This window comes from Hyperolius riggenbachi, chromosome 10 (genome assembly GCF_040937935.1).
Source record: "Hyperolius riggenbachi isolate aHypRig1 chromosome 10, aHypRig1.pri, whole genome shotgun sequence".
Taxonomy (NCBI): domain Eukaryota; kingdom Metazoa; phylum Chordata; class Amphibia; order Anura; family Hyperoliidae; genus Hyperolius; species Hyperolius riggenbachi.
The window spans coordinates 165,345,871-165,367,602 of NC_090655.1; positions in this window are offsets into that span (position 1 = coordinate 165,345,871).

Genomic DNA, 21,732 nt, shown 5'->3' on the forward strand with positions numbered 1-21,732 from the left:
CCCCAGTATATGTAGCCAGGTGTATAGGTGCCCCCAGTATATGTAGCCCGGTGTATATGTGCCCCCAGTATATGTAGCCACGTGTATAGGTGCCCCCAGTATATGTAGCGAGGTGTATAGGTGCCCCCAGTATAGCCAGGTGTATAGGTGCCCCCAGTATAGCCAGGTGTATATGTGCCCTGTATATGTAGCCAGGTGTATAGGTGCCCCCAGTATATGTAGCCAGGTGTATAGGTGTCCCCAGTATATGTAGCCAGGTGTATAGGTGTCCTCAGTATATGTAGCCAGGTGTATAGGTGCCCCCAGTATACAGTATGTAGCTAGGTGTATTGGTGTCCCCAGTATATGTAGCCAGGTGTATAGGTGTCCCCAGTATAGCCAGTTTATAGGCATCCCCAGAATAGGTGTCCCCCCCAGCAGGAGGGGAGCAGTGTAGAGGAGCATTGTGCAGAGCAGTGGGGAAGGGCGGACGTCTCCCTACCCCTTCCCTTACCTTGGGGCTCCTCTTCCTGGCTCTCCCCTCTAAAACATTTGCAGCGGCGATGGCTGGCAGCGGGCATCAGTGGGCGGGACTTACCTCCTCCTCGTTCCAGCGAGTTGAAGCTGTGCTGCTAGTCTGGTCTAGTCCAGACCAGAGCAGTGGCACGCACAGCTTCAACTCGCCGGAACAGAAGGAGGTAAGTTCCGCCCACTGATGCCCACTGCCAGCCACTGCCGCTGCAAATGTTTTGGAGGGGAGAGCCAGGAAGAGGAGCCCCAAGGTGAGGGAAGGGGGGAGACGTCCGCTCTTCCCCGCTGCTCTGCACAATGCTCCTCTCCACTGCGCTGCTCCCCTCCATATATGCTAGGGTGGAAGACGTCCACTCTCCAAAAAAAGTAAGTGGACGTCATCCACCCGCGTTCACGCAGGACTCGACCCCTGTATATATATGAATGATAGTGGCTGTGTGAGGACACATGGCCTGATCAGCAGTGCCAGTGATAGCGGGCATGTGAGACCAGGAGTTATTAACTTTGTAACCAAGGAGCTGCCTCTACTGCTTATGCCGCTGTAACTTGATCCCTCACCCTCAGTTAGCTGGGAGGAGTTCCTTCTCTCACTCCCGAGTCCCTAACTCTTCCCAGCTCAACAGAAGCTGCAGTTCCTCACTGTGAACCGAATCACTCCTTGTGATGATCCGGAAGATCCAAATCGTTCATGCTCCGGACAACAGTAACAGACGGGCAGCAATAGAAGCAGGGGAGACAGTGACAGTGTTGTGTGAGTTGCTGCATGTATGTGCTGTATTGTGTGTGTTGTATGTCTGCACATGTATGGAGTATCAGTGAATAAAAGTATGGTGTGTGTGTGTGTGTGTGTGTGTGTGTGTGTGTGTGTGTGTGTGTGTGTGTGTGTGTGTGTGTGTGTGTGTGTGTGTGTGTGTATGAAAAGGGTACCGTGTTTCCCCTAAAGTAAAACAAAAGTTTGCTTTCTTAAAACAGAAAGAATTTGCGATAATTCAGGTTGGAGTGAGCTTGAGATGTCTCCCAAGGCATCACTGCTGAATATATGCAAATTAACCATTGTACCCTTAGAAGCTAAACACACCTCCAGAACCGCTGAAATGCAATGATGTGTCAGCTTGTTAATTTGTACAGATCCATAATAATCCAACATGCATACAGACTGTTTCGGATTTTTTTTTTTGATTTTTTTTTAGCCTTTCAGATTAAAATCACTTAAAAACCAGCCCTCACGCGGATCTCTCCATTAGGTTGGCAGCGATCTTGCCCTTCCTTCACTGTTCAATCATCATGCCGGCTTTTATTAAGTCTGTTCTTTATCAATAAAAAGTAAACAAAACATTTTAGAGCAATGAGCTCCACTCCTTTTGCTTCCACAATTCTTGTGCCTTCTCCTCTCCAACACCTTTTTTTTCCGCCAGGTACACCACATACACATTCTTGCTAAGAAAATATTGCACACTGCTTCCAGTGACAACTCCTCCTTCTGGAATATTATTAAGTTTCTTGCATCCCACAAAACTTCCTTAAGTACAGAGAACACAATCCACCCCTTCCTATCCTTCTCCTTTGCACCCAGTGACACTCCACCCATCACCATTGAAAGAGATGTGACCCTAACCTCCACCACCACCTCTAAAAATGTCCTCAACTTCCTCCAATGGTTGATTCCTGAAAAAGCCAGAAATCCTCCTCTTCACCCAATCCCACCATTCTAACAAATCCACAAAACCTCTCTTTCTGGTTGAGGATCCTACTGGTGGAGTCCAGCTTGGTCTCTCCTGACCCCACTCAATCCCCAACCGATCTTATACAGTTCAGATCGCCGGCCACAATGGTCTTAATGCGGCCTGGCAGATCGAACTTAAGCACCTCCAAGAACTCCGCCCTCTCTTTTTTGTCTGCAGGAGCATAACAGTTAAAAAGACGGTACTGGGAGCCACAAAAATCAAAATTCACAACCTTCACTCTCCAAGGAATGATGACGGCATGTGACAAAACCTTAATGCTAGGATTATTAAACAGCACGCCAATGCCCTCATTCCTACTCTGGCAGGCAGGGGACCGGATGGCATTGCCCCCTGCCCATTCCCCAGAGCCAGGACTGTATTTAGGGTTTGGGCTCCCCTACGCATCCCAAACCTACGGCGCCCCCTAGGAGGACGTTGGCGGCGCGCAAAGCGCGACGCTGCCAAAAATGGGCGTGGCCACAGAATGCAATGGGCATGTCCATAACACAGTGGGTGTGGCCAATTAAAATTTCCTCGTAAGAGTGCAGCCCAAAGTCAGTGGGGCCATGGTTTCTCCCCGGGTATGAGTAAAGTGACCCTAAAAAAGCAAGTATGAAATGTCCCTCCCCCCAACCCCCCCCCCCCCCCACACACACACACATTAGCCAGTGTACAAAATAGTGGTAGGTATTAGAGTGTAAGCTCCCCTGAGAAAAGTCAGTAACATGACTGTTCTCTGCAAAGTGCTGCAGAAGATGCCAGTGCTATATAAATACATAATAATATGGTAGGACATTAGACTATGGGAGAATTAGATTCTAAGCTCCTCAGAGGATAGTTAGTGACATGACTACGTACTCCGGAAAGTACTGCTGAAGATGGCAGTACAATAAAGTACAGTGGTATAGCAGCATGATGGCGTAGTGGTTAGCACTCTCGCCTTGCAGCGCTGGGTTCTTGGTTTGAATCCTAGCCAGGTCAACATCTGCAAGGAGTTTGTATGTTCTCCCCGTCTCTGTGTGGGTTTCCTTCAGACACTCTGGTTTCCTCCCACATCCCAACAACATACGATACAGATAAGTATAATGTTAATTGGCTTCCCCTAAAAATTGGCCCTAGACTACGATACTTACATACACACATGACTATGGTAGGGATTAGATTGTGAGCCCCTCTGTGGGACAGTTATGTGACAAAACAATACATACTCTGTACAGCGCTGCGTAATATGTTGGCGCTATATAAATAATTAGTATAAGTACAGTAGCCAGGTCTATAGGTGTCCAAATGTAGACATACTATAGGTGTCCCCAGTATAGATATCCAGGTCTATAGGTATCCCCAGTTTAGGTAGTAGTCAGGGGCGTAACTAGAAATCACTGGGCCCCCTTGCGAAAATGTGGATGGCCCCCTCCCCCCATAGGTGCCAAATAATCATAATGGGACAGTGTTTCCCAATAAAATAATCGTAATGCAGCAATGTTTCACCATAAAATAATCGCAATGTGTGCAGCATTTCAGCAGAGAATAATCGCAATGTGGGCAACATTTCACCAGAAAATAATCACAATGTGGGCAACATTTCACCAGAAAATAATCGCAATGTGGGCAACATTTCAGCAGAGAATAATCGCAATGAGTGCAACATTTCACCAGAAAATAATCACAATGTGGGCAGCATTTCAGCAGTAAATCACACAGTGGGCAGCATAACACCAGTGGGCTGGCTGAGTACCTGGCTGGGTGAGTGGGTAGTGGGCTGGCTGGGTAGCTGGGTGAGCAAGCAGTGGGCTGGCTGAGTAATTAATTGCAGTATTTGCATAGCGCCTTTCTCCTGTCGGACTCAAAGCACTTGCGAGGCAGCCACTAGAGCGCACTCAGTAAGCAGTAGCAGTGTTAAGGAGACTTGCCCAAGAAACTCCTTACTGAATAGGTGCTGGCTTACTGAACAGGCAGAGCCGAGATTTGAACCCAGGTCTCCTGTGTCAGAGGCAGAGCCCTTAACCATTACACTATCCAGCCACTGCCTGGCTGGGCAAGCGGGCAGTGGGCTGGGTGCCTGGCTGGGCATGCGGGCTGGCTGGGTACCTGGCTGGGCATGTGGGCTGGCTGGGTACCTGGCTGGGCATGCGGGCTGGCTGGGTACCTGGCTGGGCAGCGGGCTGGCTGGGTACCTGGGGGGGGCAGCAGGCTGGCTGGGTACCTGGCTGGGCATGCGGGCTGGCTGGGAACCTGGCTGGGCAGCGGGCTGGCTGGGTACCTGGCTGGGCAGCGGGCTGGCTGGGTACCTGGCTGGGCATGCGGGCTGGCTGGGTACCTGGCTGGGCATGCGGGCTGACTGGGTACCTGGCTGGGCATGCGGGCTGGCTGGGTACCTGGCTGGGCAGCGGGCTGGCTGGGTACCTGGCTGGGCAGTAGGCTGGCTGGGTACCTGGCTGGGCATGCGGGCTGGCTGGGTCCCTGGCTGGGCATGCGGGCTGGCTGGGTACCTGGCTGGGCATGCGGGCTGGCTGTGTACCTGGCTGGGCAGCGGGCTGGCTGGGTACCTGGCTGGGCATGCGGGCTGGCTGGGCAGCGGGCTGGCTGGGTACCTGGCTGGGCAGCGGGCTGGCTGGGTACCTGGCTGGGCAGCGGGCTGGCTGGGTACCTGGCTGGGCAGCGGGCTGGCTGGGTACCTGGCTGGGCATGTGGGCTGGCTGGGTACCTGGCTGGGCATGCGGGCTGGCAGGGTACCTGGCTGGGCATGCGGGCTGGCTGGGTACCTGGCTGGGCAGCGGGCTGGCTGGGTACCTGGCTGGGCAGTAGGCTGGCTGGGTACCTGGCTGGGCATGCGGGCTGGCTGGGTCCCTGGCTGGGCATGCGGGCTGGCTGGGTACCTGGCTGGGCATGCGGGCTGGCTGTGTACCTGGCTGGGCAGCGGGCTGGCTGGGTACCTGGCTGGGCATGCGGGCTGGCTGGGCAGCGGGCTGGCTGGGTACCTGGCTGGGCAGCGGGCTGGCTGGGTACCTGGCTGGGAATACGGGCTGGCTGGGTACCTGGCTGGGCAGCGGGCTGGCTGGGTACCTACCTGGCTGGGCGAGCGGGCTCCTGGCTGGGTAGCTGGGCTGCAGCACCAGCGGCGACTCAAGTCTTCTTGCCAGCAGCTCGTTCGTGTCTCCCGGGCTTTTTCCGACTCGCTCCCGCCCTCCAGCAGAGTGGCAGCTGTTGGCCAGGACGTGATCCTGAACTCTGCATGCCGCCGCCTGGTCTAGTGACGTCACTAGACCAGGTGGTGGCATGCAGAGTTCAGAATCATGTCCTGGCCGGCCGCTGCCACTCTGCTGGAGGGCGGGGGTGAGCGAGCTCCCCTCATCTGTAGGTGCGCTCTCCGCCGCTCCCCCCGCTGAGATTTGAACCCATGTCTCCTGTGTCAGAGGCAGAGCCCTTAACCATTACACTATCCAGCCACTGCCTGGCTGGGCGAGTGGGCAGTGGGCTGGCCCTGCTCTGTGCTCTAGTCTCTAGTTACCTTACCTGTGCTCTCACCTGTCCTACTCTCCTCCTGTACTACTACTACTACTTCTGTGTTAGATAGATTTGTACTATTTTGTAGTTAGCAAGGCCCAGGTTTACTGCTATACCTGTCCTGCTGTATCTGCTCTCTGTAATCTACTCACACCTGTTCTATTATTTAGCTAGATTCTTCTATTGTTTAGTTAGTAGTACTGTAGTGTACTCTAGTCTGTGTATAGGGACGGTCCGTCACCGCGTTACCTAGGGTCTTTGTGTGCGCAGTGCACGTCTGCGCTGTCCGCACCCTCTCGTTAGTGCTACACCCGTCCTATTGTTTATATATTACTTCTATTGTGTATTCGCTGACTTGTACTGTAGTCTGTGTATAGGGACACCATCAGTCAGCGTCAGCTAGGGTCTTTGTGTGCGCAGTGCACATCTGCGCTGTCCGCACCCTCTCGTTAGTGCTACACCCGTCCTATTTTTTTCTATTACTTCTATTGTGTATTTGCTGACTTGTACTGTAGTCTGTGTATAGGGACACCGTCAGTCAGCGTCAGCTAGGGTCTTTGTGTGCGCAGTGCGCACTCTCTCGTTAGCGCTACACCGATCTCTGCTGTAGAGTACACCTGTCCGTCACCTCACACACCCACCACCACCAGTCCCACCCCATTAAAGTACCCCACTTGTCCCACCCGCCTTTACATACATAAGATTTTTTTTCATTTGTATAATATTAAAAATATACAATGTGTGGCACTGGCAGCTGCGGTTTGGGCAGGGGCAGCAAGGGCAGCAAGGGCATCGCCAAGTGAGGAGGTCGTGGGTGTGGCAGCCGCGCCACCACCACCATGCACAGTTCTGCATCTGCACCAGTGGCTATTCCGCCATTAGCCACTGGCCGTGGACGCCTTGGCCGCCCAACAGCTGGGAGTCACGCTGCAGAGACACAGCAGCAGCAGCAGCGTGTGGCCCAGATGTTCCTCCTACCGCCAGGTCGTAGCCGTCCTATTGAGGAGAAGGATGCAGACGCTGTGGTGGAACTGATGGTGTATGAGCAGGCCACCATTAGCTCTGGAACCGAGTCCTCCACCCGCACCACCACTCCTGTTCGCAAGAGCAGCAGCAGCCGACCAGCACTGCCTGGGGAGCAGGAGGAGGAGGAGGAGTGCAGTTCTCCAGCCCCAGCGGGCGACACCAGCACCCTGTCACTCAGCACCTTGTTATCCCCAAGCGCAGTGGGGTTATGGAATGCTGTTGCGGCAGAATTGGCGGAGGAAGGAATGCTCATGGGCACTTTGGGGGATGATGCTTTGGACAGTCAGACAGTGGTGACTGTCCATCCGCCCATGCATGCAGAAGGGGAGTTTGGGGGATCCCAGCAGGACATGTTTGCGGCGGGGGAGGATGATGATGACAGGGTGAAGGACAAAGACTGGGTGCCAGGTCCTGGGAGTGGGGATGTCATCAGCTCTGAGGAGGAGGAGGAGGATGCGTCTGTGGGCCTTGCTAGAAGGATCAGCATCGCAGGCATGGGCAGGATCACAAGTGGGCATGGTATGCAGGCCACCCAGTGTGCTGACCAGGAGACGAGTTCTGTCAGTGCCACCACCAGCCGCACCAAGAACCCCCCCCCCCCCCCCCAGGGAGACCAGCGGCATCAGCACCTTCCAGTCGAAGGGGCCATTTCACCTCCCCAATATGGAATTTTTTCAGCCTGCCATATTTGGAGAGCAAGAATGCCACCTGCAACCAGTGCCGCCAGCAGCTCAGCAGAGGGAAGGAGCCCTCTGCGTTTGGCACCACCTCTCTGGTCAACCATCTTGCAGGGAAACACTTTCACGAGCATGAGGAGTTCGTAAAGTTGAAGAAATCTGGCAGTGGCAGACCCGCCACCACTGCGAAGCCGTCGGCAGCAGCCACCCGCCCTCCTCCACCTCCTCCAGCAGCACCAGCAGGAGTGCGTCAGCAACGCACTGCTCCTCCTCCCTCTGCAACTCCTGCCGCCGACACTGAGACCTTTTCTGGCAGCCAGTCCTCAGTGGCCTCCTCTGCTCCCTCCACTGATTCCCGTGCCAGCAAAAGGCCTCGCCAGACCCTGCTCAGCGACTCCTTCCAGGGGGTGGTCAGGGTTCTGCCTCCCAGCAGCCGTTGCGTGCGTCAGCTGAACGGCTTGCTGGCACGGGCCATGTGCTCCCAACTCCTGCCTTATTCCCTTGTGCAGGAGGGGAGCGACATGCGTGCGCTCCTGACATGTGCAGCCCCCGATTGGCCAATCCCCAGCCGACATTTTTTCTCACACACGGCCATCCCTGCACTTCACCACTCTGTGATGGCCAATGTCGGGAGAGGGCTGGAGCACGCGGTGGGTCAACGGGTCCACGTCACCATGGACCTGTGGAGCAGCCGGTTTGGGACAGGCCGCTATCTGTCCTTCACCGCGCATTGGGTCAGCTTGGTGGAAGGGGGTGAGGAGGGGGGAGCAGCATCGGGCACTGTCAGAGCAACAGCACCAACAACGCAGTGGGTGGTGCCACCATGCAGGGTCAGCGGAACAGCAGCAGGTTCCTCTGATCCGCTTCCATCCTCCGGCACACCAGCCCAAACTCCCCGCCTCAGCAGCAGCGTGAAGCCCCGCCACTGCCAAGCGCTGCTGGAACTGGTCAGCCTGGGGAAGACCAAACTGACGGCGAACCACGTCCTGGCCAAACTCCGAGAGCAGGAGAGGAATTGGCTGACCCCCAGAGGCCTCAGAGTCAGAGAGGTGGTGTCCGACAATGGGGCAAACCTGGTTGCTGCCATCAGCAGAGGAGACCTGACCCACATCCCCTGCCTGGCGCACGTCCTGAACCTGGTAGTCTAAAAGTTCCTGCGGACCTACCAGGGGATGGACCGACTCCTTGAGGCGGCAAGGAAGGTCGTGCGTCATTTCCGGCTCTCACCTGCAGCCGTAGCGAGCCTGGAAGAGGTGCAGAAGGAGCTGCACCTGCCACAGCACCGGCTCATGATCGATGTGCCAACTCGCTGGAACTCCACCCTGGCGATGTTGGAGCGTCTGGTTGAACAGAGGCAGGCTGTCAACCAGTACCTTGCACGTGCAACAGTTGCCTCCATCACTGCAACTGGGCGTGCCGCCACCAACCTCCCGTCCATCATCTCCACAGAGGACTGGGGGCTCATGCAGCAGGTGTGCTCAGTCCTGGCACCCTTCCTGCAGGCCACCAACATGGTCAGCAGGTACCATGCAATGGTGTGCGAGTGGGTCCCCTTGGTGTGTGTGCTGGACAGGGCCCTGTATGCACTGGTGGAAGAGGGAGCGGCAGCCTTGGACCAGCAGGAGCTGCAGGCAGCTTCACAGGCCACTTCTGAGGAGGAGGAAGGCTTGGAGTTGGTGGAGGTCCCTGACCTTGCTGCTGATGAGGGGAGCAGCAGAGTGCATCTGGTCTGGTGCGGGGGTAGAGAGAGGATGAGGTGGAGGAGGCAGAGGAGGACAGCAATGTCGGCTCTGGGGCTGCCGATGATGTGCCAACAGACGTGGCCAGACTCTTCCCAATGGCAGCGCACATGCTGAGGTGCCTGCGCAAGGACCCAAGGGCGATCCAGATGAAGCAGAGGGAGGACATCTGGATCTGCATGATGCTGGACCCACGTCTGAAGGGGAAGCTCAGCCAGTTCCTGCCTCCAGGAGGAGACCGTGCGCAACAAATGAGGGATTTGCAGCTGTCCCTTGTTGAGCGCTTGGAGGAAGCCTTCCCTCAGACATCCACCCCCACTGTCCAGCCAGCACAGAGACAGCAGCAGGTGCCTGCATCCACCAGCAGCAAGCGCACGCGCACCACAGACCTGCTGTCTCTGACCCAAGAGCTCTACATGAGTGTAGAGCTGCCAAGGACTAGAGAGGAGGTGCCTGCAGCAGCATCCTTCTCCAGTCACAGGCAGCGCTTGACCCGCATGGTGGCTGACTACATGGGGTTCTTCAGCGGGTTTGACAGCGTGGCCCCTGTTGATCCCATGGAGTATTGGATCAAGCACCTGCCGATCTGGAGCGAGCTTGCGCAGTACGCCCTGTAAGTGCTCTCCTGCCCCCCTTCCAGCGTACTGTCAGAGCGTTGCTTCAGTGCAGCCGGTAGAGTCGTCATTGAGAAGCGATCTCGTCTGTCTCACAAGTCTGTGGACAGACTGACGTTTCTCAAAATGAACCAGGCTTGGGTGGATGGCGAATTCCTGGCCCCTGTTGTCGGCGAGAGGGGGACATGAAGTGGCGCACACACACATTACACCTGCTGCTGCTGCTGCTGCTGTATTTCTTCGTGCTGTCTGTGTGTCTCCACTGCCAGGGAACACATTACAAGGTGCTGCTGCCCATGCGCCACCAGCTATTACGCTCAAAAATAGCTGCATTAATTTGAAAAAAAAAATTGTAATTATTTTAGAGGTGTCCGGGTTGAAAACTGTGCTGTCCTAATTGTGTATTGGACACAATGTGGGCTTCACGACCGCTGTCTGGAACCTCATGCTTTGTATTTACGGCCCTGGAACCACCGCTAGGACCCAGGGCCTACTATGTCTCGCTGCCTGCCCTCCTGCCTGCTGCCAAATGCCAGTCTGCCACACACACTCATCCTCCTCACGGTGCCTGCTGTTGTATTTCCTCCTGCTGTCTGTGTCTCCACTAACAGGGAACACATTACAAGGTGCTGCTGCCCATGAGCCACCAGCTATTACGCTCAACAATAGCTGCATTATTTGAACAAAAAAAAATTGTAATTATTTTAGAGGTGTCCGGGTTGAAAACTGTGCTGTCCCAATTGTGTATTGGACACAATGTGGGCTTCACGACCGCTGTCTGGAACCTCATGCTGTGTATTTATGGCCCTGGAACCACCGCTAGGACCCAGGGCCTACTATGTCTCGCTGCCTGCCCTCCTGCCTGCTGCCAGTCTGCCACACACACTCATCCTCCTCACGCTGCCTGCTTTTGTATTTCCTCCTGCTGTCTGTGTCTCCACTGCCAGGGAACACATTACAAGGTGCTGCTGCCCTTGCGCCACCAGCTATTACGCTCAAAAATAGCTGCATCCATTTGAAAAAAAAAATTGTAATTAATTTAGAGGTGTCCGGGTTGAAAACTGTGCTGTCCCAATTGTGTATTGGACACAATGTGGGCTTCACAACCGCTGTCTGGAACCTCATGCTGTGTATTTACAGCCCTGGAACCACCGCTAGGACCCAGGGCCTACTATGTCTCGCTGCCTGCCCTCCTGCCTGCTGCCAGTCTGCCACAAACACTCATCCTCCTCACGCTGCCTGCTGTTGTATTTCCTCCTGCTGTCTGTGTCTCCACTGCCAGGGAACACATTACAAGGTGCTGCTGCCCATGCGCCACCAGCTATTACGCTCAAAAATAGCTGCATCCATTTGAAAAAAAAAAATTTGTAATTAATTTAGAGGTGTCCGGGTTGAAAACTGTGCTGTCCCAATTGTGTATTGGACATAATGTGGGCTTCACGACCGCTGTCTGGAACCTCATGCTGTGTATTTATGGCCCTGGAAACCCCGCTAGGACCCAGGGCCTACTATGTCTCGCTGCCTGCCCTCCTGCCTGCTGCCAAATGCCAGTCTGCCACACACACTCATCCTCCTCACGCTGCCTGCTGTTGTATTTCCTCCTGCTGTCTGTGTCTCCACTGCCAGGGAACACATTACAAGGTGCTGCTGCCCATGCGCCACCAGCTATTACGCTCAACAATAGCTGCATTATTTGAAAAAAAAATTGTAATTATTTTAGAGGTGTCCGGGTTGAAAACTGTGCTTTCCCAATTGTGTATTGGACACAATGTGGGCTTCACGACCGCTGTCTGGAACCTCATGCTGCGTATTTATGGCCCTGGAACCACCGCTAGGACCCAGGGCCTACTATGTCTCGCTGCCTGCCCTCCTGCCTGCTGCCAGTCTGCCACACACACTCATCCTCCTCACGCTGCCTGCTGTTGTATTTCCTCCTGCTGTCTGTGTCTCCACTGCCAGGGAACACATTACAAGGTGCTGCTGCCCATGCACCACCAGCTATTACGCTCAAAAATAGCTGCATCCATTTGAAAAAAAAAATTGTAATTAATTTAGAGGTGTCCGAGTTGAAAACTGTGCTGTCCCAATTGTGTATTGGACACAATGTGGGCTTCACGACTGCTGTCTGGAACCTCATGCTGTTTATTTACAGCCCTGGTAACACCGCTAGGAACCAGGGCCTATTATGTCAGTCACATCACACTGCCTGACACACACTACTCCTCCTCCTGTAGCTGCATTGAGCTTCTGCTGTCTGTGTGCTGCTACCACTGCCAGGGAGAACAGAAGAAGAACTATTTTCTGCTGCCACCTGCCCACCCACTCTCCTACCGAGTACCGACTATTACCACACACTACAAATAGCTGCAAGCCTGCAACTACTTCCTCCTCCTGCTGATGTCTGTGTTTTACCACCGCCAGGGTACACAGAAAAAGGCGCTGTGGCTTGCAATGTGCCACTACCTACCTATTATGCCATCAACACAAATATAACTATGGTGTTATTAAAATAAAATATTTCCACAAATGAAGTAAAAAAAAATATTACAAAAGAAAGGAAAACCAAGACACATAATATAATGATAGAGAAGAAGAGGAGGAAGAAGAAGAAGAGGAAGAAGAAGAAGATATAGAAGAAGAAGATATAGAAGAAGATGAAGAAGATATAGAAGAAGATATAGAAGATGAAGAAGAAGAAGTTATAGAAGAAGATGAAGAAGATATAGAAGATGAAGAAGAAGAAGAAGAAGAAGAAGAAGAAGAAGAAGAAGATATAGAAGAAGAAGAAGAAGAAGAAGAAGAAGAAGATATAGAAGAAGAAGAAGAAGAAGAAGAAGAAGAAGAAGAAGAAGAAGAAGAAGAAGAAGAAGAAGAAGAAGAAGATATAGAAGAAGAAGAAGAAGATATAGAAGAAGAAGAAGAAGATATAGAAGAAGAAGAAGAAGAAGAAGAAGAAGAAGATATAGAAGAAGAAGAAGAAGAAGAAGAAGAAGAAGAAGAAGAAGATATAGAAGAAGAAGAAGAAGAAGATATAGAAGAAGAAGAGGAAGAATAAGAAGAAGAAGAAGATATAGAAGAAGAAGAAGAAGAAGAAGAAGATATAGAAGAAGAAGAAGAAGATATAGAAGAAGAGGAAGAATAAGAAGAAATAGAAGAAGAAGAAGATATAAAAGAAGAAGAAGATATAGAAGAAGAAGAAGAAGAAGAAGAAGATATAGAAGAAGAAGAAGAAGATATAGAAGAAGAAGAGGAAGAATAAGAAGAAATAGAAGAAGAAGAAGATATAAAAGAAGAAGAAGAGGAAGAAGAAGAAGATATAGAAGAAGAAGAAGATATAGAAGAAGAAAAAGATAATTGAAGAAGATATAGAACAAGAAGAAAAAGAAGAAGATATAGAAGAAGAAGATGAAGACGACGTAAATGAAGACTGTTCCAACAACCATTTTGGACACACCTTCTCGTGCAAACACTTTTCATGAAGTTAATTTACTATTTTTGATACCTTTTTTATAACTACTACATCACCACATAATCACTTGATGTTTTTCTTCATAAAAAAGGTGGTTTCATGCATCATTGACCTCCAATACAAGTTTTACAAGCTATTTAAGGCCAGCTCGAATATTTCACTCGAATACAGACTCGGAAGAAGATATAGAAGAAGAAGAAGATATAGAAGAAGAAAAAGATAATTGAAGAAGATATAGAACAAGAAGAAAAAGAAGAAGATATAGAAGAAGAAGATGAAGACGACGTAAATGAAGACTGTTCCAACAACCATTTTGGACACACCTTCTCGTGCAAACACTTTTCATGAAGTTAATTTACTATTTTTGATACCTTTTTTATAACTACTACATCACCACATAATCACTTGATGTTTTTCTTCATAAAAAAGGTGGTTTCATGCATCATTGACCTCCAATACAAGTTTTACAAGCTATTTAAGGCCAGCTCGAATATTTCACTCGAATACAGACTCGGATAGTGACGTCGGATATCCGAGGTCGAATTGGATATTTGATTAAATCGGATATTGAACTTCGAGTGAATTCGGATAGTTTACTATCCAAATTCAACCAAACTCGAATAGGATAATGAGGTATCTGAGCAACACTGGACTACAATGGTCCTAAAAGCCCCCTTACTAAGATGTTAAGAAAAACAAGTTTGCTTTCTTAAAACAGAAAGAATTTGCGATAATACAGGTTGGAGTGAGCTTGAGATGTCTCCCAAGGCATCACTGCTGAATATATTCAAATTATCCATTGTACCCTTAGAAGCTAAACACACCTCCAGACCCGCTGGAATGCAATGATGTGCCAGCTTGTTAATTTGTACAGAGCCATAATAATCCAACATGCATACAGACTGTTTCAGATTGTTTGATCCTCATCATGCATGGCATGGATTAATTTGGCTCTATGCAGTAGAGCTTGAAACACCGAGAGGGACAGACTAACCAGCAAGCTCATGGTGACCCAGAACTCATTGGAGTGTGTAAGGGACTACAATCAGGGACTACAACCAGCCGCCCCCCTTCAGTATAGGTAGCGAGATGACCCCTCCCCTTCCCTCCAGTATAGGTAGCGAGATGACCCCTCCCCCTTCCCTCCAGGATAGGTAGCCAGATGACTCCTCCATCCTTCCCTCTAGTATAGATAGCCAGATGACCCCTCTCCCTTCCCTCCAGTATAGGTAGCCAGATGACCCCTCCATCCTTCCCTCTAGTATAGATAGCCTTAGGACCCCCCTCCAGTATAGGTAGCCAAATGACCCGTCCCCTCTTTCCCTCTAGTATAGGTAGCCTGATAACCCCTTCCACTCCCCCTCCAGTTTAGGTAGCCAGATGACTCGCTTAATCCCTCCCTTTCCCACTCCTCCCTTTCAGTACAGCTTGCCTCCACACAGTAGCAGCCATCAGTGTCACTCACTACTCTGCTCATCTCCAGTGCAGAACCTTCCTCTTCCCCTCCATCTCCAATGCTGCCCAAGTCCGTAGCCGCACACCACAACGCCAACGTGCACAGAGAGCAAGGTGGCTGCTGCACAGGTGGCTGGCAGCAGGGAGATTAGGCGCTCACTTGATCTCCCTGCATTGCAGCATTTGCAGTCTTGAAAATAGTGCACCAGTTTAGTTTGCTGCTTTGGTGCCCTTGCTCCTGTGGTGCCCTAGGCCATGGCCTAGGTGGCCTAGTGTTCTGTTTCGAATTCCCGCTTTATGTGTGAGGCATACTCCAGAAGACCCAGTCTGTATAGCAGTATAACTCCACACTGATTTAGAAACCTCCACAGGCAGTTTACTCGATGAAATAATGACTCCAAGTATAATCTGTAGTATCTTTACTTGCGTTGAAAGCATACAAAGATGTTTTTTAGAGCATATTCATAGGTAAAAATATGATGCGACTACAAGCACAGCAGGATCTCCTCACTAACTGAACTCAACTGTTGCAGAAACATCTAGACAAGGCTGTTGAGCAGGGAGTTACAGTTGGGAAATGCTAAATAACTAAATCTTGCAGGGGGACTGGAATATACTATTACAAAGAATATAAATAATGTTAAATAACATTAAAAGAGGCTGTTGTGACAGCACACTCCCCGCTTGGTATCGGTAGATACCACTATATATAATACAATTTAACATTGAAAACTATAAGTATAAATAAGACTTGTAGAGAAGAGAGAAAACATAAAACATAAACATTAATTCTTGAATGCAGATCTTTGAAGAATCTTCCATCACTGGAAAAAGGATGTAACTCAGTAGACTCGAAGGCATATCAGGCTGTTCCCTTGGATCGAGTAGATACGACATCTTCATTTGAAGGCAGGAGTAAGACTGTCTCCGTGATGGGTCTAAACAAAGTCTTAACACTACCATTTCTTGCTGTCTTCACTTCCACCTTGCGAACCTTTCCATCATCGCTAGTGATTGCCTTTATAAAGTGATCATTCATATCGGGTTTGTTCTTCAGAATTTTTTTAAGTGAAGTTAGCCTAGAAATAACTTGTTTCTTGTTATTTGGAAGTCTAATTCTTGGTGAACGAAACGGTAAAGGAGCTACCCAACTGTTAGTTTCATCCTTGAAGAATTCATTATTCAAGATGTTTATGAACTCTTTATCCTCAATGGAAGGAACTGTCTTATTGTCATCACGAGTTATTTGGAATATAGTGTCACCAAAGTCTTGATGAGAACTGTTCTTACAACTGATTTGCTTTTGTACATCGCATGAAGTCTTTAAACTGAAACTCTCCTGAACTTGAAAGTTAAAAGGATGTTTAAGTGAATGAAAGGTGCATTCAGATTCTCTGATGCTGGTCTTGCATGAGAACACATCATAAGACTCTTGAAATGTATTTAAGCAAACATCTCCTATTATGACCCATCCAAAATCTAATTTCTGTGCATAAGGGGCATCATTTGGTCCATTGCATTGTTGTCGCACCTTATGGACTCTTGGGATATCTCTGCCTAAAAGAAGGAGAATCTTTGCATCATCATCAAGCGGTGGAATGTAACTGGCTATGTGTTTCATATGAGGATGATAAAGAGCCGCTTCTGGTGTAGGGATCTCTTCTCGATTGTTTGGCAACTGATCACATTCGATAAGTGTTGGAAGTGAAAATTCTGTGTTTCCATACTCAGATGCTACCACAAAACCATGTGCTCTTCTTCCAGATATCTTAACCAGGCCTGAGCAAGTTCGTAAAGTGTAGGGCCAGGTTTCTCCTTGAATATTGAACACGTTGAAGAATTCTGGACTTGCTAATGAACGATTGCTCTGGTCGTCAAGGATAGCATACATCTTCACTGCTCTCTGTGGTCGTCCTTCTGGATATACCTTAACCAGACATATTTTACTGCATGACTTTCTGTGGAATCCTTCTTCACATACCTCAGTACATTTTGTGGATACAGATGTTGTCATTTCCTCAGTAGTCTCCCCACCATAACTTGGTGTGGTCTTTGAGGCTTGAGCAGTTTGAAGCACTTCTTTGGGAGAACTAGGATGATAAGCCGTTATGTGTTTATCACTGTTGCAGTCAAAACATTTGACAGGAACTTTACAGTCTTTAGCAAAGTGGTCTGTAGATGCACAACATCTATAACAAATATCGTGTTCTCTGAGGAAAGATTTGCGCTCTTCAAAGGGCATTTGTTTAAACACACGACAATTTCTAAGAGGGTGTGGCTTGTTATGAATAGAACATTGATACCTAGGATCATTTTCCTTGACTTGCTGTGGTTTAAAATCAGAGTCTTGAGAACTTGAGAAGATTCCAGTATTCTTGACATAGATAGAGTTCCGTGAGTCCTTAAACTTGCCTTGAGTATCGCAATTTAAAGGTGTTGAAGGAAGAACTGTAGTATCAAAAAATAAAAAGCTTGGGTCATTCTTTACAGTAGCTATGTCTCTAATGAATTTGGAGAAAAAAGAAAAAGGTGGAAAGGATACTTTATAGTCCTGTTTATATTTAGATCCTTTCTTTGCCCATTCACTCTGAATATTCGGTGGCAACTTCTGTACAATTGGGTTTACACCATGAGCTGTATCCAAGTAGACAAGACCTGGAAGGTGTGGGTCTGCCTTGGCTCTTTCTACTTCAAGAAGAAGGTCGCTTAATTCTTGAAACTTGTGGTTGTCCTTGTTAGACAATTTTGGGAAGTTTCGAAGTCTCTTGAATAAAGCAAGCTCAATAGCTTCAGAACATCCATAAACTCTCTCTAATCTCTCCCAAACTATGTTAAGACCCGTTGCTGGATCATCGCAATAAACAGATTTCAGTCTTTTAACTTGTTCTGATGACTGCGGTCCCAACCATTTGATAAGTAGATCAAGTTCTCCTATAGGTTCAATCTCCAGGTTCTGGATTATAGTCTTGAATGTAGCTCGCCAACCTCTGTAGTTTTCTGGTTGATCATCAAATTTCGTTAGTCCAGAGTTAAGAAGCTCTCGGCGAATCATATACTTGCCAACTTCTTCAATTTCAGACTTTTCTGATTTTATTTCTGTACGTGGAAATGCGTCACCACTGCAGACAGTATGTGGCTTGTGCTGTTCCAGTGGTGATGTAGAGAATGGAGATGCAGATGCGTTTACTCCAGGCGAGGGTTTGATCTGTGTGATGTTTGGAGCATGGGAGCTTGAAAAAGACTGTGTTATGAGATTCATGGGATTTGTTCCAATTGGTTGTGATATTTCTTTGTGATTATATCTTGCTGAGGTCTGACAAGGTGTATAGATTTGTTCTCTTGGACTTGTAGTGTTGGACAGCATAGCAGAATCCTTCAAAGGTACAGTGTTAAACTGAGATTCATGTTTTAACGATATGCATTCTGGCTGCTTACTTGCTGAACAGGTAGGTGCAGAGACTTCAGCTGTAAGTAGGGGAGTATATCCATTGTTCTGGTTCAGAACAAATTGCAAAGTTCGTTTAGCAGGATCGTCAGCAGACTTTAGGCTAGGGTAATTAATTCCTTCTTCCTCTTCCACAGCTTGTTCGAAGACCTTTAACCTTGCTAGAGCTGCTGCTTCTTCTCTTTTCTTTTGCAGAAGTTCTAACTGGGCCTCTGTCTCTGCCTGCACACGTGTTGCTTCTGCCTGTGCTTCTGCCTGCACACGTGTTGCTTCTGCCTGTGCTTCTGCCTGCACACGTGTTGCTTCTGCCTGTGCTTCTGCCTGCACACGTGTTGCTTCTGCCTGTGCTTCTGCCTGCAAACGTGTTGCTTCTGCCTGTGCTTCTGCCTGCACACGTGTTGCTTCTGCCTGTTTGCGTGCTGCTTCCGCCTGTTTGCGTGCTGCGTCCGCTTTAAGAGTCGATTCTTGTTCAAAGCAATAAGATTGTGCTTTCGCAGCCTCTGCTTCTGCACGGGCTTTGACTAACTGAATGCTTAATGCTGACCTCTGGGAGAGTGACTGCAGCGATTTGCTTGATCTAGTAAATCTGTGAGAGGTTGCTTGCACTGACAGTTTTTTTGAGTGTCTAGAAGAAATAGAGGTACAGGATGTAGTTTCGATCAAATTTGCTATCCTATTCTCTAACTGTAACTTGGCTTCCATAAACGCAACATGTCTCTGTTGATCAGCAGTGGTAAAGTCATTCAACTCTTTTGACGCTTGTTCTGTACTAACTTGCGATAGAAAGGAAGAATATTTTTCAGAGAGTTTTCTGTAATTTTCATATGTCTTCTTAAGTCTTGTAAGTGCATTGTTTAATTGCTCTCCATTACTGCCAGTCTTCTCAATATCAGATATGTGTTGCAGCGTTTTTATCCACAATTCAGACAGACTATGAAACATTCCTTCACTTTCTGCTTCATACCTCTCTCTTGCCTTTAGAGAAAGATGTATTGACCGCCTTGGTCTCTCAGGTAGTACAACATGTTTATCTGAATCATCTTGGCCGAGAATTAATTCATCTTCCATGTTAATAGAATGCATTGAAATAGACATGCTCTATGGCTGCAGATATGATGCTTATGAATCTTATCACTGGGTGATTTTTTTTTTTTTTTTTTTTTTTTTAAACTTAATAGCGATAGTCCCAAACAGAAGAAATGTACAATTTCTGAAGCAGTCTGTACTCACTGTATTCACTGTAGGAAGGCAGACAGGCAATTCTTGTACTTTTTTGCTGAACGTCTATTTACTCTTTGTAGACTTGTGTTTGAGGTGTAGCTAGGTAATCCTTTATCGTATTGCAGATCAGTCCTTTACTGATGAGATGACAGGAAATCCCATTACCTTCTTGCAGATATCATATTTTTACTGTTCTGTTTCGAATTCCCGCTTTATGTGTGAGGCATACTCCAGAAGACCCAGTCTGTATAGCAGTATAACTCCACACTGATTTAGAAACCTCCACAGGCAGTTTACTCGATGAAATAATGACTCCAAGTATAATCTGTAGTATCTTTACTTGCGTTGAAAGCATACAAAGATGTTTTTTAGAGCATATTCATAGGTAAAAATATGATGCGACTACAAGCACAGCAGGATCTCCTCACTAACTGAACTCAACTGTTGCAGAAACATCTAGACAAGGCTGTTGAGCAGGGAGTTACAGTTGGGAAATGCTAAATAACTAAATCTTGCAGGGGGACTGGAATATACTATTACAAAGAATATAAATAATGTTAAATAACATTAAAAGAGGCTGTTGTGACAGCACACCTAGGCCTAAATCCGGCCCTGACTACAATGGTCCTAAAAGCCCCCTTACTAAGATGTTAAGAAAAGCAAAAGTTTGCTTTCTTAAAACAGAAAGAATTTGCAATAATTCAGGTTGGAGTGAGCTTGAGATGTCTCCCAAGGCATCACTGCTGAATATATGCAAATAAACCATTGTACCCTTAGAAGCTAAACACACCTCCAGAACAAGCTGATGTGTCAACTTGTTAATTTGTACAGAGCCATAATAATCCAACATGCATACAGACTGTTTCGGATTGTTTGATCCTCATCAGTGCATGGCATGGATTAATTTGGCTCTATGCAGTAGGGCTTGTAACACCGAGAGGGACAGACTAACCAGCAAGCTCATGGTGACCCAGAACTCATTGGAGTGTGTAAGGGACTACAATGGTCCTAAAAGCCCCCTTACTAAGATGTTAAGAAAAACAAAAGTTTGCTTTCTTAAAACAGAAAGAATTTGCGATAATTCAGGTTGGAGTGAGCTTGAGATGTCTCCCAAGGATTATTATGGCTCTGTACAAATTAACAAGCTGACACATCATTGCATTCCAGCGGTTCTGGAGGTGTGTTTAGCTTCTAAGAGTACAATGGTTAATTTGCATATATTCAGCAGTGATGCCTTGGGAGACATCTCAAGCTCACTCCAACCTGAATTATCGCATATTCTTTCTGTTTTAAAGAGACACTGAAACGAAAAAAAAAAATATGATATAGTGAATTGGTTGTGTACTATGAATAATTACTAGAAGATTAGCAGCAAAGAAAATATTCTCATACTTTTATTTTCAGGTATATAGTGTTTTTTCTAACATTGCATCATTCTATATTGTGTGCAGATTACACAACACTCAGCATTCAAAATGAGTCTTTCAGAGCAGTCTATGAAGTAATGACCTCTCCTCTAGCAGAGAAAAAGTAAACAGTTCACTTACAGTTGAGATAATAAAAGTCAGATAACAGCCCTCTCCAGGACTAAAGGTGCCCATACACTCGTCAGATTGGCAGCAGATAGATAAGAAATGCATCTGATGATCTATCTGATGCGTTTTTAGAACATTTTTTACCAGGATAGAATTCCAATAGATTTCAGTTTGAAATCTATTGAAATTCGATCTGATGGCATTTTTTTGCCATCAGATTTCCATTAAGGCCAATGCAAACTGATAAGCAATCTCATCAGATCGACCTAAATTTTCCACCCTGCAAGTTCGATGGAAATCCATCGAAATCGATCGAAATCGGCCGTCGATCGGTCGATTGGCCAACCGATTTGCAATCGATTGATCGATCGATCGGGATCGATCGGTCGGCCAGAAAATCGGCTGAGTGTATGGGCTGCTTAAGACTTAGTCGGAGAGTTAATGGCTTGTTTGCATAGAGATAACAACTGGAGTTTCTTAACTCTTCCTGTACTGGAAATAATTAGACTGATGTATCTGATCTTAATGTTTTATTTCTTAGCTGTACTACACATACAAATCATAATATCATAATTTTTTTTCCGCTTCAGTGTCTCTTTAAGAAAGCAAACTTTTGTTTTTCTTAACATCTTAGTAAGGGGGCTTTTAGGACCATTGTAGTCCCTTACACACTCCAATGAGTTCTGGGTCACCATGAGCTTGCTGGTTAGTCTGCCCCTAAAGTAAGACATCCCCTGAGAATAAAATCTAGCAGGAATTTCAAGAATGCTTGAAATGTAAGACATTCTCCGAATTTAAGCCCTAGCAGCATCC